The 14,192-nt window shown below is 33.7% G+C and overlaps 1 protein-coding gene across 4 annotated transcripts in view; it reads right to left on the bottom strand.

Annotated features, from left to right (window-relative positions):
* Positions 1-14,192, bottom strand: part of USP34 (ubiquitin specific peptidase 34) — a 231,419-nt gene that overhangs the window by 133,755 nt on the left and 83,472 nt on the right. The window lies entirely within an intron of this gene.

Below are 14,192 nucleotides of genomic sequence, written 5' to 3'. Positions count from 1 at the left end.
AGTTACACATGGATTTTCGACTGTGCAGAGAGCTGGCATCCCTAATCCCCATGTTGATCAAGGATTGACTGTATTATATTTCTCACATTAAGTGGTTATAAAGTATTTATATAACATGGTCATTAATTGGAATACAGTACAAAATAGAAACCCCTTTATAATCAAGGTCTTCATAATATAAACTAGGAAAGTCTCCTTTGTTATACTAAACAGAATTATGTAAATATGAGGGAAAATATAATATTTACAAAGATATGACTAGTAAATATTACAATGTCATGTAAAATAAGCATCTTTTACAGCTACAAAGGTGCTAACTGCTAAATCAAGATACAGCAACAAATCTGACTTGGTCAGAAATACCCAATTTCAGGACTCCAAAGGTAAAATGTATCCTACTTATCTACAATACATAAAAAGTCTATAAGAAAATGTATTCTAAAACACTGACTTTTATATTTTTCAGGTATAAATCATATAAACTCTCTTCTACTAAATCATCTTATCAGGGTAAATATATACAACCTAATTTTAAAACAGAAGGTAAAATAAAATAACACTGGAAGAATTCCTCTACGTTGAGGTAACTTCTAATAAACTACTCTATCTACTTCAATGCTACTATTAAATTCAACAGTGTTCTTTACACAACTGCAGTACTTTAAGACCAAAAACATCATTTGATTTTGAGAAGTGAATCATCAATTATAAGTCTGCCGATTTTACAGATCTCACCTAAGAATATTTTAATATAGTATTAATTAACATTATAATTGGACTGTACTAACAGTTTATACTTGCTTTTTGTCAAGAAGTAACTATCAGATTTACACTTTTCCTAATGAAAATGTGATTAAAACATACTGTGTGATAAATTCCTGATTTGTACCAGCGTAAATATTAATAAAATGGGATTTTCATAATAGATATAATTTTGGTTATTTTTAAGTAACAAGACCCATAAGAGATAATTATGTAATCCTGTAACTGAGGCAAAAGACACATAAGGCTCTTTTCAAGATGCACTTTATGAAGACACATCCAAAAGTCAGGAAAAAAATATTAAGATTGACAGCTTTCGTTCCTGGTAAAAATGGTAGTGTGGAGTTGGTTCACAGACGCTTCTTAACTAGTTATTGAAAAGAAAAGAGAAGAAAAGAATGTCAGGGAAGATGGCAGAGCAGGAAGTACCAGGAATCCAGCTCTGTACCTAGAAAGCAACTGTACTACTAGTAGAAACTGTCTGATGTAACTACTCTGAAACTCTGGAATAGCCAATTTGAACTCTTGTGCTCCCAAAGGAAAGCTTGGCTGGTAAACTGTTGTTAATGTTGGCCAATTTCAGCCTTCAGTGTGATAGCAGCTACCCATTTCCTACTCCTTGACCCTATGGCAGGCAGCTGTGGGACAGCAATATGTGACTCTGGTACAGTTTGTTGGAGCCATGGGTGGGCAATAATGATCTTGTCCAAATAATAATGTCCAAATAACAAACTTCTGTGTTCTGAATTCGGATTACTACATCTGATGGGTGAGGTATGGGCACAGAGGTTAGCTGCCATTGTTTCAACCCAAATCAGCGAGACTGACTACTGGGGGAATTAAAGGAGCCACACCAGGGTTTTTTTTAGACATTCAATAACAACCAAATATGTAGAACAATTTAGAAAGGTACTGTACATTCCCAGGGAAAGACACAGCTCAGAAAAATACCTGAAAAGACCATGAGCTTTCACATTAGATCATTTTTAGGCTAGGGATCAATTAAAAAAGAACAAACTCTGAGAAAAGAAGAGAATCTCTTTTCCAAAGTTACCATACTATAAAATTCAATGTTTTCAACCAAAAAAAGAAGAAAACCAACACAAAGTATAAAAAGAAACAGGAAAATATGGCCCATCCAAATAAATAAAATAAATCAACACAAATGTACCCATCATTTGTAGAATGCGCACCCATAGGAATTACTAGACAAAGACCTTAAAACACCTTCCCTTAAAGATGTTAAAAGAGCTCAAGGAAAAGGATGAAGACTGGAAAACAATGCATGAACAAAATGAGAATATCATTAAAAAGACAGAAATTATAAAAAGGAGCCAAAAAGAAATGCTGAAAAGTAAAATAACTGAAATAAAAAATACACTAGAGGGGCTCAAAAGCAGATCTGAGCAAGCAGAAGAATAAGCAAACTTGAAAACAGGACAACTGAAGAAAATAGGACAACTGAAATTACTGAATCTAAGGAACAGAAAGAAAAAAGAATGAAGAAAAGTGAAGAGAGTCTAAGGGACCTGTGGGACACCACTCAGTCTACCAATACACTCATTGTAGCAATCCCAGAGGAAAAGAAAGGTACACAAAGTATATTTAAAGAAATAATGGCCAAAAGCTTCTCAACTTGAGGAAAGACGTAAGTCTACAAATCCAAAAAGTTCAACACACTCCCAGTAGGATAAACTCAGAGTTATACCATGAGATATTATAATCGAACTGTTAAAAGCCAAAGACAATAAACTAATCGTGAAAGCAGGAAGAGATAAGCAATTCACATAAAACAGATACCCTGTAAGACTATCAGCCAATTTCTAATTACAAACCTTGGAAGCCAGAGGAAGAAGTATGATATATCAAAGGGTGAGAGAAAAAACTTTCAACTGAGAATTCTACAATTGGCAAAATCTGTCCTTAAATAATGAGAAATTAATACATTTCCAGATAAACAAAACTAGACCTACAACTAGACCTGCCCTGCAAGAAATGCAACAGGAAGTCCTTCAGAATAAAATGAAAGGAAGCTAGACAACAGTGAAGAAATAAACATCTCTGTAAAGGTAAATATACAGACAATTAAAAGCTAGTATTATTATAGTTTTCATTTCTAACTCCATTTTTTAATTCCTACATGATTTAAAGAACAAAAACAAGAAAAATTATTATTATTCTACACAACTGGGCACAAATTATATAAAACTGCCATCTGTGATATTAATAACAAAATAAGGGGGATGGAGCTGTACAGAAACAAAGTTTTCGTATGGTATTTAAATTGGCATAAATTCAAATTAGATTGTAAAAACTTCAATATGTCAAATGTAATTACCACTTTATACACAAAATATCTATAAAATACACACAAAAGGAAATGAGAACGTAATCAAAATATTTCACTATAAAAAAATCAACTAAAAAAAGAAGGCAGTAATGGAGGAAAATAATGGACAAAAATACTATAAAGACCTATAAAAAACAAACAGAAAAATGGCAGAATTAAACTCCTCTTTGAGTAATTATTTTAAACATAAATGGTTTGGGGAGAGAGATAAATCAGGAGTTTGGGGATTGAAATATACACAATACTATATATAAAAAGTAGATAATTAAAAAGGACCTACTGTATCGCACAGGGAACTATACTCAATATCTTATAATAACCTATAATGGAAGAGAATTTTAAAATATATATATTTTTATATATGTATAACTGAATCACTTTGCTGTATACTTTGCTGAAACTAACACAACACTGTAAGTCAACTATATTTCAATAAAAATGTTTTTAAAATAAATAAATAGTTTAAACACTCCATTCAAAAGACAAAGAACAGCAGAATGGATTAAAAAACGTGATACAAATATACAATGTCCTCAAGAGATTCATTTTACATCCAAAGACACAAACTGGAGAGGATGGAAAAAGATATTCCATGTAGATAATGAGCAAAAGAAAGCTGGGCTGACCATACTAAAATCAAGTAGTTTTAATTTTTTAAAAGTTACTAGAAAAAGAAGAATTATCACATACTCCAACAACCCCACTCCTGGGTATATATCCAAGAGTTAAAAGTGGGATTTCAAAGAGATATTTGCACACCCATGTTCACTACAGCATTTCTTACAACAGCTAAGACATGAAAGCTGCACAAATGCCCATCAACAAATCAATGTATAAATACAATGTGGCACATACATACAACAGAATATAATTCAGCCAAAAAGGGAAGGAAATCCTGTCACATGCCACAGCGTGGGTGAACATGGTGAACATGGGTGAACTTTGAGGACATTATGCTGAGTGAAATAAGCCAGTCACAGAAGGACAAATACTACAGGATTCCACTAATATGAAATATATAGACAGAATGATGGAAGCAGAGTCAAATGATGGATACCAGGAGATGTGAGGAAAGAGAATTGGGGAGTTGTTGTTCAATGGGTGCAGGCTTTCAGTTTTGGAAGATGAAAAAGTTCTAGAGATCTGTTACATAACAATATGAATATAATTAACACCATCAGAATTTTTTAATGGTTCAGAGGGTAAATTTCATGGGTTTTTTTTCCCTACCACAGTTAAAGATTTAAAAAAAAAAAAAGGTTAACAGAGACAAAAGGTAACATTATTCATTAATAAAAGGTTCAATATAGCAAGAATATATAATAAACACTGAAGAAAAAATTGACAGAAATTAAGGGAGAAATAGAAAGTTCTACAATAATAGTTGTAGATGTCAATAACCCACTTCAATAATGGATAAAACAACTAGACAGAAGAAAAGAAAGGAAAGAGAAAACTCGTAGAGCACAATAAACCAACTACACCTAACAGACATATAGAGAGAACACTCCACAAAACAACAGCAGAAAACATTCTTTTCTAAAGAATGTATTCTTTTCTAAAATACAGTTTTCCAGGACAGACCATATGTTAGGCCACAAAACACGTCTCAAGAGATTTAAAAAGATACGTGTTTTCTCTGGCCACAAAATGATGAAGTTAAGAAATCAATACTAGAAGGAAAACTAGAAATTTTACAAATACATGGAAATTAAATAATACATTCTTAAACAACCAATAGGTCAAAGAAAAAAATGACAAGGGAAATCAGAAAATATTTAGCAACAAATGACTTGAAAAAACAACAAAATACATGGGATGCAAAAAAGCACTGCACAGAAATTTATTAAATGTAAATGTAAATGTAAAAAGATCTAATTATCAACAACCTAATTTTATCATTTAAGGAACCAGAAAAATAATAAACTAAACCCAAAGCTAAAGGAAGGGAAATAATAAAGATGAGAACACAGATAAATAAAATACAGATTAGGAAAACAATTTTAAAAAATTAACAAAACCAATAGTTGGTTCTTCTAAAGATTCACAAAATAACAAACATTTTGCTAGACTGACTAAAAAATATTTTTAGAAGAGGAGAGAGAAGATGTAAATAGCTAAAATCAGAAATGAAAGTGGGATATTACTACCAAACTTAGAGGTTAAAAAAAAATTATAAGAAAATACCATGAACAACTGTATGCCAAAAAAAATTCCTCACAAATTACCTAAATTGACTCAAGAAGAAAAGGAAAATGTCAATAGAGCTTTAACAAGAGACGGAGTCAGTAATCAACCTCCCAACAAAGTACTAAAATACATGGTCTTAACTAGTGAACTCTACCAAACATTTATAGAAAAATTATCACCAATCCTTCTCAAACCCTCCCCCCAAACTGAAGAGAATGAAATACTTCCTAACTCATTCTATGAGACTAGCACTGACCTGCTACCAAAGCCTTCATTAAGAATAGAAAATCACAGAGCAGTATCTCTTTCAATGATACTAAAGTTCTCCAAAAAATATTAGCAAATCAAATACAACTGCATATTAGCAAATCAAATACAACTGCATACTAAAAGAATTTTCACTGTGACCAAGTGAGATTTACTACAGGAATACAAGGGTAGTTCAATAAGAAAAACACTTACTGTAATACATCCTATTAATAGAAAGGAAAAAAGCCATATAATCTTCTCAACTGATGCAGAAAAGGCATCTGACAAAAATCCAACACCTTTTCATGATTAAAAACTCTCAGAACTTTAAGAATAAAGAAAACGTCCACAGCCAACATCACACTCAGTACCCAATGACTGAAAAAATTTCCCCTAGGATCAGGAACAAGACAATGATGCTCGCATTCATCACTGCCGTTCAACACCATATAGAAATTCTAGCCAGAGATATCAGACCACAAAAATAAATAGCAAATCAACTGGAAAGGAAGATGTAAAACTATTCATAAATGACATGATTTTATACATATAGAAAGCTAGTAGAGCTAATAAGCAAATTCACAAAGTTATACAGTACAAGCTCAACAAGCAAAATTCAGCTGTTTCGATATACCAGCAGTGAAATACCTGACAAGAAATTTAAGATAGCAATTCCATTTACAATAGCATACAAAGAATAAATACTCAGAAATGAAACAAAGTAGGTGAAAGACCTGTACAGTGAAAACTACCAAACACGCCTCAAAGAAATTAATGATTTAAATAAATGGAAAGACATCCTATGTTCACGAATAGGAAGACTTAACATTGTTAATACTACCTAAAGCAATCTACGGATTCATCACAATTCCTATCAAAATTCTAAGAGCCTTTTGGCAGAAATGGAAAATCCAGTGCTCAAATTCATATGGAATTGGAAGGAGTTCTGAAAAGCCAAAAACAATCTTCAAAAAAAGACTTTGAAACACAACAAAAATAGAGTAATTAAAACAGTGTGGCAATGGCATAAAGACAAACATAGAACAATGGAGTACAATAGAGAACCCAGAAATGTAACCTCACATAAATGGTCAAATGATTTTTCAACAGTGCCAAGACCATTCAACGGAGAAAGGACAGGCTTTACAAAAAAAAAAAAAACGGTGCTCAGAAAACTGGATACTCACATGCAAAAGAGTTAATATAGACCTTTACCTTATCCCCCACACAAAAATTAACTCAAAATGGATCAAAGAGCTAAACTCAGGACATATATAAAACTTTTTTAAGAAAACACTGGATAAAATCTTCACAACACTCGATTTGACAACGGTTTCACTTGTATGACACCAAAAACACAGGCAATAAAAGAAAAAATATATAATAAATCAGACTTCATCAAAATTAAGACTTTTTTTTTGAGCTGTGTCGGGTCGGGTCTTAGTTGCATCACATGGGATCTTTCGTTGCGGCGCGAGGTTTCTTCATTGCAGTGCTCAGGCTTCTCTCTAGTTGTGGCCTGCAGGTTTTTTCTTTCTCTAGTTATGATGTGCAGGCTCCAGGGCATGTGGGCTCTGCAGTTGTGGTGCATAGGCTCCAAAGCGCATGTGCTCTGTAGTTTGTGGCACTCAGGCTCTCTCATTGAAGCGTGCAAGCTCAATAGTTGTGGTGTGCAGGCTTGGCTGTCCTGCAGCATGTGGGATCTTAGTTCCCTGACAACAGATTGAACCCGCGTCCCCTGCATTGCAAGGTCGATTCTTTACCACTGAACCACTAGGGAAGTCCCCAAATTAAGACTTTTTTGTGCATCTAAGGGTACTTTCAAGAAAGCAAAAGACAACTTACAGAGCTGGAGAAAATATTTGCAAATTACGTTATCTGATAAGAGATTAATATCCAGACTATATAAAGTACTCCAAAAACTTAACAGAAACTCTCAAACCACCCAATTCAAGAACAGGCAAAGGATAAACATTTCTGTGACTTCCCTGGGGACGCAGTGGTTAAGAATCCGCCTGCCAATGCAGGGGACACTGGTTTGAGCCCCGTGCTGGGAAGATCCCACATGTCGCTGAGTAACTAAGCCCGTATGCCATAACTACTGAGACTGCGCTCTAGAGCGCACAAGTCACAACTACTGAGCCCACATGCCACAACTATTGAAGCCTGCATGCCTAGAGCCTGTGTTCTGCAACAAGAGAAGCCACTGCAATGAGAAGCCTGCGCATTGCAAGGAAGAGTAGTCCCTGCTCGTCACAACTAGAGAAAAGCCTGTGTGCAGCAACGAAGACCCAACGCAGCCAAAAATAAATTAATTTTTTTTTAAAAAAGGATAACCATTTCTCCGAAGAAGATGCACAAATGACCAATAAGCACATGAAAGGCTGCTCAACATCATTAGTCATTAAGATGCAAATAAATGCAAATTATAACCACAATTAGATACCACTTCATAACTACTAGGATGGCTAAATTTTTTTAAAAAGACAAAAGTGTTGACAAGGATGTGAAGTAATTAGAACCTGCCTGTATTGCTGCTGGGATGTAAAATACTGCAGTTGCTACAGGTTAAACCTAGATTTACCATATGACCCAAAAGTTCTACCCTGAGGTACATATACAGATGAACTGAAAGCAGAGATTCAAACATGTATTTGTACATCCATGTTCATAGAAGTAATTATCTACAATAAACATCCAAAAGGTGGAATTGACTCAAATGTCCACTGATGGATAAATGGATCTAAATGTGGTATATACATACAATGGAATATTATTTATCATAAAAAGAAAAATTTTATATATGCTATAACATGGATGAACCCTGAAAAAACTGTGTTTAGTAAAATAAGCCAGACACAGACAAATACTGTATGACTCCATCAAATGAGGTACCTAGAATAGGCAAGTTCATACAGACACAATGTAGAATGGAGGAAACTAGAAGCCCCCTGGGAAGGAGGAATGGAGAGTTATTGTTCAACAGGTACAGAGTTTTTACTGGGGATGATGTCAAAGTTTTGGATACAGACAAATGATGGTTAAAAAAACACTGTGAATGTATTTAATGCCACTGAACTGTAAACTTACGAATGGTTAAAATGCTAAATTACTGGTTAATTATGTTGTATATATTTGTACCACAATAAAAAATTTTTAAATAAAGGAAAAAATATATGTTAAAGGCCATCAACCAAAAACTCAAAACAAGTTAAAAAGAAAAACCCTCATGGGATTTATGAACACCTGAACATGAGAGAAATATTCTACCAACTAAAAATGATAGGATATTATCTTTGTAAAATATTAAAAATAAAAGTTGTTTGTTCAGAAAACGACTACTCTTCATGTATACTACACAGTTCTGATGGAAACCAAAAGAGTGGCTCTAGTAATATGACATTCAATCAAACTCTTCAAGTACAAAGAAATCAGACATCTCAAGTGTGTAGAAACCCAGAACAAAATATCCATAAATTTCTCTTCAGAGACCGGGGGTGTAGATAATTGAGAGGACAGGACTGCCAGTTGACCTTTGAACTAAAACTGGGGAAGCAGCGGCTCCTCACTACCCTCCATCATTAGAATATATGTTCGGCCTGCCTGCCATTCCCAAAGTGGGAGCTACTCCCAGGACATAACCTTGAGGGAGAGTAAGGGGTTGAGACCATCTGGATAGTATTTATGCCTAAACCCAATTAAGGCCTCTCTTATAAACTTGTAAGATTTGACAGGTGAGTGCAGAGATCTACTCATCTTGCAGCCACTGAAGACAAGCCTCATAAGTTAAGTTCCCTTGCTTATTAAACCTGCCACCTACCAATCTGGAGTGATCTCTCTGCCTCTTTCTTCAGTTTCTCCCTGACCTCTGTATACAGGGCCAGTTTATAAACCAACAAGGGAAAACAAAAGTCTACTCTGTGAATTATACGAGAATAAACACAAATTAACCCTGGAATAAGGAAAAAGGAATGAGAAAAACAGAAATGAAGGAAAAGAATATGTGGTAAATCATATAGCTAAATACAAAATTAATATTAAACAACTGTGGAAATTATAATTTATAGTATAGAACTTAAAAGTTACATAATTTGATAAAATAAAAATAACATAATAAAAACTGCAAGTGGAAAATGAGGAGAGAAAAATGATGAGAATTTCCTCATCTTCCACAGAGGAAAATCAATCGTTACTGTATTTTAGAATGAAAAGAAACACACCCACAAAGAAAATGAGCATCAATAATAGGTATGAGGGACTTCCCTGGGGTACAATGGTTAAGACTCCGTGCTCCCAATGCAGGGGACACAGGTTCAATCCCCGGTCAAGGAACTAAGATCCGTATGCCGCAGAGTGCAGCCAAAAAAAAAAATTACTATTAATAATAATAGATATGAGATTTCAACAAATTTCTGAATGACTGAAACGAATGGGAATACATTTTTAAATGTACAGGTAGAGAAAGCTGTAGCTCAGAATAATTTGTCAGTGAGCTGCAGAGGAGATAGGTCTATCTTCCCACTGTAACTGGGAAAATTTCTGAACTCATCTGAGTACCAGATCTGATGGACAGCAGGAGTGAGACATGAACATGAAATCCTCTGTTTTCTCATTCCTTCCTCTGTTTCCCATTCCCAGGAGTCCATCTGAGAGCTGTAATGGAAAAATATTTCACAACACCCAAGAACATCTAGGCCACTTACCAGTCGTCTTCCTTAAGTATGGACAGCAAAGGCATATGAAAAGACCCAACAACATAAAAGAAAGAATACAGTACAGACAAGAGGTTTGAATATGTAATACAAGAAGGAATCATCATTCATATTAACAGCTCCTAAAAAAGCAGGAATGAATAGAATTCAAATCATAAGATGTAACATAGAGGCAGATACTGCAGTGGCCAGATTATAATTCAAGTACAATCATAACTTCACATGCTAACAGTATGCAATGTCTCATAAATCAGTAATCTAGGGCTTCCCTGGTGGCGCAGTGGTTGAGAGAGTCCGCCTGCCGATGCAGGGGACACAGGTTCGTGCCCCGGTCCGGGAAGATCCCACGTGCCGCAGAGCGGCTAGGCCCATGAGCCATGGCCGCTGAGCCTGCGCGCCCAGAGCCTGTGCTCCGCAACGGGAGGGGCCACAACAGTGAGAGGCCCGCGTACCGCGAAAACAAACAAACAAACAAAAAAAACAGTAATCTAAATGTGTGTACAAATATACATGCAGAAGCTAATAACCAAGAGAGTGTATATCAGCATTTCTAAAATTAGTCATCACATAAACCCTTTGAGAATCTGATGAAAATTATGAACTACTTCCCCTCAAAATATACATAATGCACATCTGAATCAGATGATATTTAAGTTCCTTCTAAATCCTAGGGAATTTTACTTCTGTCATTGAGACATGAAAATCTATTCCCAAAAAGCTATTAGCTGCATTTTAAGATAAGATTATTATCTCAGGAAGTTACATAAATTTATGTGTAAGTTCTTCAAATATGGAAAGCATTTAACAATAAATTCCAATACAGTGGAAAGATTCTGAAGTTTGTTTATTTGATGTCCTATGACTAAAAGATTTTATGGTGAGAGGGTATGAAGAGGGAGATGTAGAGAGGTAACTCAATCAAACCAGAATAATAAGTAACTTTAAACGGCAGAGAAAGTCATTTAAATGTCTAAATGTTTACTGTTTACTTTATACACTAGTTTTTATATGTACTGAAAAATTAATAAATACATGTAAAATTTTCACAGTCTACATAAACATAGACAATAAAAGTCTCCATCTACTTCAGGTCACTTCCCCAAAAGCAAACCTGTGAAATTTTCTTGTCTGACTTTCCAAAATAGTTCCAGACAGTCACAAGTACAAAGAGTACATATACGTGTATGTACATCCCCTTTTTATAACTGTTTTAATACGCAGTGAAAGAATACACTGTGTACTTGCTGTCTTCTCTTAATAAAATAACTACTGTTTTAGATAAAATAATAAATATTTAATAGTGTTTAATAAAAATATTTCTTGGAGGTTGTTCCACATAAGCATAATACAGCAACTTCAGTCCTTCTCTTGGCCACAGAACATTCTATTAAACAGATTTCCCAAAACTTATTTAACTAGCCCTACAGTGACAGACATTCGTGATCTGCTAGTGTAGTTAATGTTGTATCAAACATCTTCATGTACATGTATCTAGAGGATAAATTACCAGAAAGAGAACTGCTATACTGTTCTCCTAAAGCTATACCACACTCTGGTCAATACAGTGTATTGTTAAACATAATGAGAATTACCCAATATATGAAAATGCTATTATGTTAGCTGAACTTACATTTAATTATAATCAAAGATAAGCATTTTTCAAATATTTATAAACCACTTGTTTTTTCCCAATCAATTTCCCGTTTATCACCTTTGTCTTTTTTCTCCTTGGATTCCAATGTAAGAGTTGTGATACAAACAATGAAAAAACCAGCAGCCAATCCAATTATTACTGGGTGAAGTGTGTGTACCAAGTGAGCAAAGTGACCTCAAAAACTTACTCCAGAGGGAAGGGAAAAAAAACTCACGCAAGACTCTGTATGAAACCAACCAACCCTGGACACTTGGAAGCCAGTTACAGTTGGTGCTCAAATAAAAAGAACTCAAAATGTAAAAATTCCTGATAATTCTACATCTGTGGTATATTCAAAAGTAAAGCAGTAACAAAACACAGAAACACCCAAATAAAATGACCTTTAAAATATACTTATTTAATCTTGTTAAACTAACTTTTATAGATATTTTAAGTTGTTTCAGACTGTATCACAGATTATGCCAGAATTTTTAAATCATTTCCTTATTAGGTTACTTGAAACTCTTGCTAGGGTAAAACACTAAAAGTTTTAATACACCGTATTATTAATTATAAATTTGATGAATTTCACCTTCAATAAACAGTGCTTCACTATTCTTAGTTATTTATTCTATATTACTTACCATATCACTGTTCTCATATTTTGCTTGCCTTGCTATGAACAAAATAAAATTTAAAAATCTACTAAAAAGAACATTTTCTGAAAGTTATGAAAGAGAACTTCCTAAGTATTTTAGGATTACTCTGAAATATGAACTGCTTCATTAATGTGTTAAAATGATAATGATGTATAAATAGACAATATTAAATATGAGAATTTTAAAAAACTATATTGAAAAATTACCACAACCAATATTAGGTTTCAAGGCACACAATTATTAAAAATCAAAAATTTGAAAATGCTTAAGTATATAAAAAGTATATATGCAATGATCATTAAGTATAAGGAAGAAATAAAGTATAATGGACGAAAGCAAGTAATATAAGGGGAGAAATGGCTATTTTAATAGCAATAATAAATAAAATTAAAATCCTAAAAAAAAAAAATCCTTAAGAATAAGCTTAACATGAAATAAAATCTATACACAAATAACTCTGAAATGCTGAATGAAACAAAATAAAACAAATGGCATATCGTGTTTTGGATAGGAAAACAACTTCACCTCTCAAAATAATCATTATAACAGTAAAAACAACAATATTTTTAAAGAAGAATCAATGCTAAAATTCACATGGAAAAATAAGAGACATAAAGATTCTTTTAAAAAAATATAAGGAGAAACAATCAGCCTTGCCAGATAATAAGAAATATTACATAGACACAAGGGGGAAAAAGAAAATACATTAGTATAAAACCAAGGACTAGCAAATGTCTTCTTGATGGCCCAGACAATAAATATTTTAAGATTACAGGTGATATGGTCTCTGTTACAAATATTGCACTCTGCCACTGCAGTGTGGAAGCAGCCACAGACAAAAATATGAAAAAGAATAGGCAAGGCTAAGTTGCAAGAAAACCATTTACAAAATCAAGTGGCCAGCCCACAGGTCATAAGTTTACCAATCTCTGATATATAGATCATGACTAGATATACCAATAGGTCAGTCTACAAAGTCCAGAAATTGACCCAGTCAAGATAAAACTGGTATCTCAAATCAGTGAGGAGAAGAAGAATTACTGAACAAATGGAATGGGGACAACTATATAACCAAAAAATGGGGGGAAAACGTTGGATACGTACATGACCCTTTGAACCATGATAAATTCCTATTGGATTGAAGATTAAAATATAAAATTGAAACAAAATGTACAGAAAAGAACTAAAGAGGAATTTTCTTATAATCTTGAAATGCATTTCAAACCATAACACAAAAGCCACAGGCCATGAAAAATTCAACCACAAGTGTGAAACCACAAACTTGAAACTCAACTGCAAAAACCACCTTAACTAAAACAGCAAGAAGACATCAAAGCAGAATGTAGGCATAACTCATAACACAAACAAAAGTCTGATTTCACTGATATATAAAGATCTCCTACAAAAAAGAAACTAAGTAAAGCAACTGATAAATGGCAAAGAATATAAACATCACCAGAAAAGGAAACAAAAAGGGTTGTTAAGCACAAGATTTTCAACCTGATTCATACAAAAGAAATCCGAATTTAAAACATCAATGAAAACACTTTTCACCCATCAGTTTAGCAAATAAAAAGAAGTTTAAGAACATGATTTTAAAAAAGAAGAAAAAAAAAAGATCTAGCAGCCTATTCACT

This window comes from Globicephala melas, chromosome 12 (assembly GCF_963455315.2).
Source record: "Globicephala melas chromosome 12, mGloMel1.2, whole genome shotgun sequence".
Lineage (NCBI taxonomy): Eukaryota > Metazoa > Chordata > Mammalia > Artiodactyla > Delphinidae > Globicephala > Globicephala melas.
This window is presented reverse-complemented; position numbering and strand designations above follow the sequence as displayed.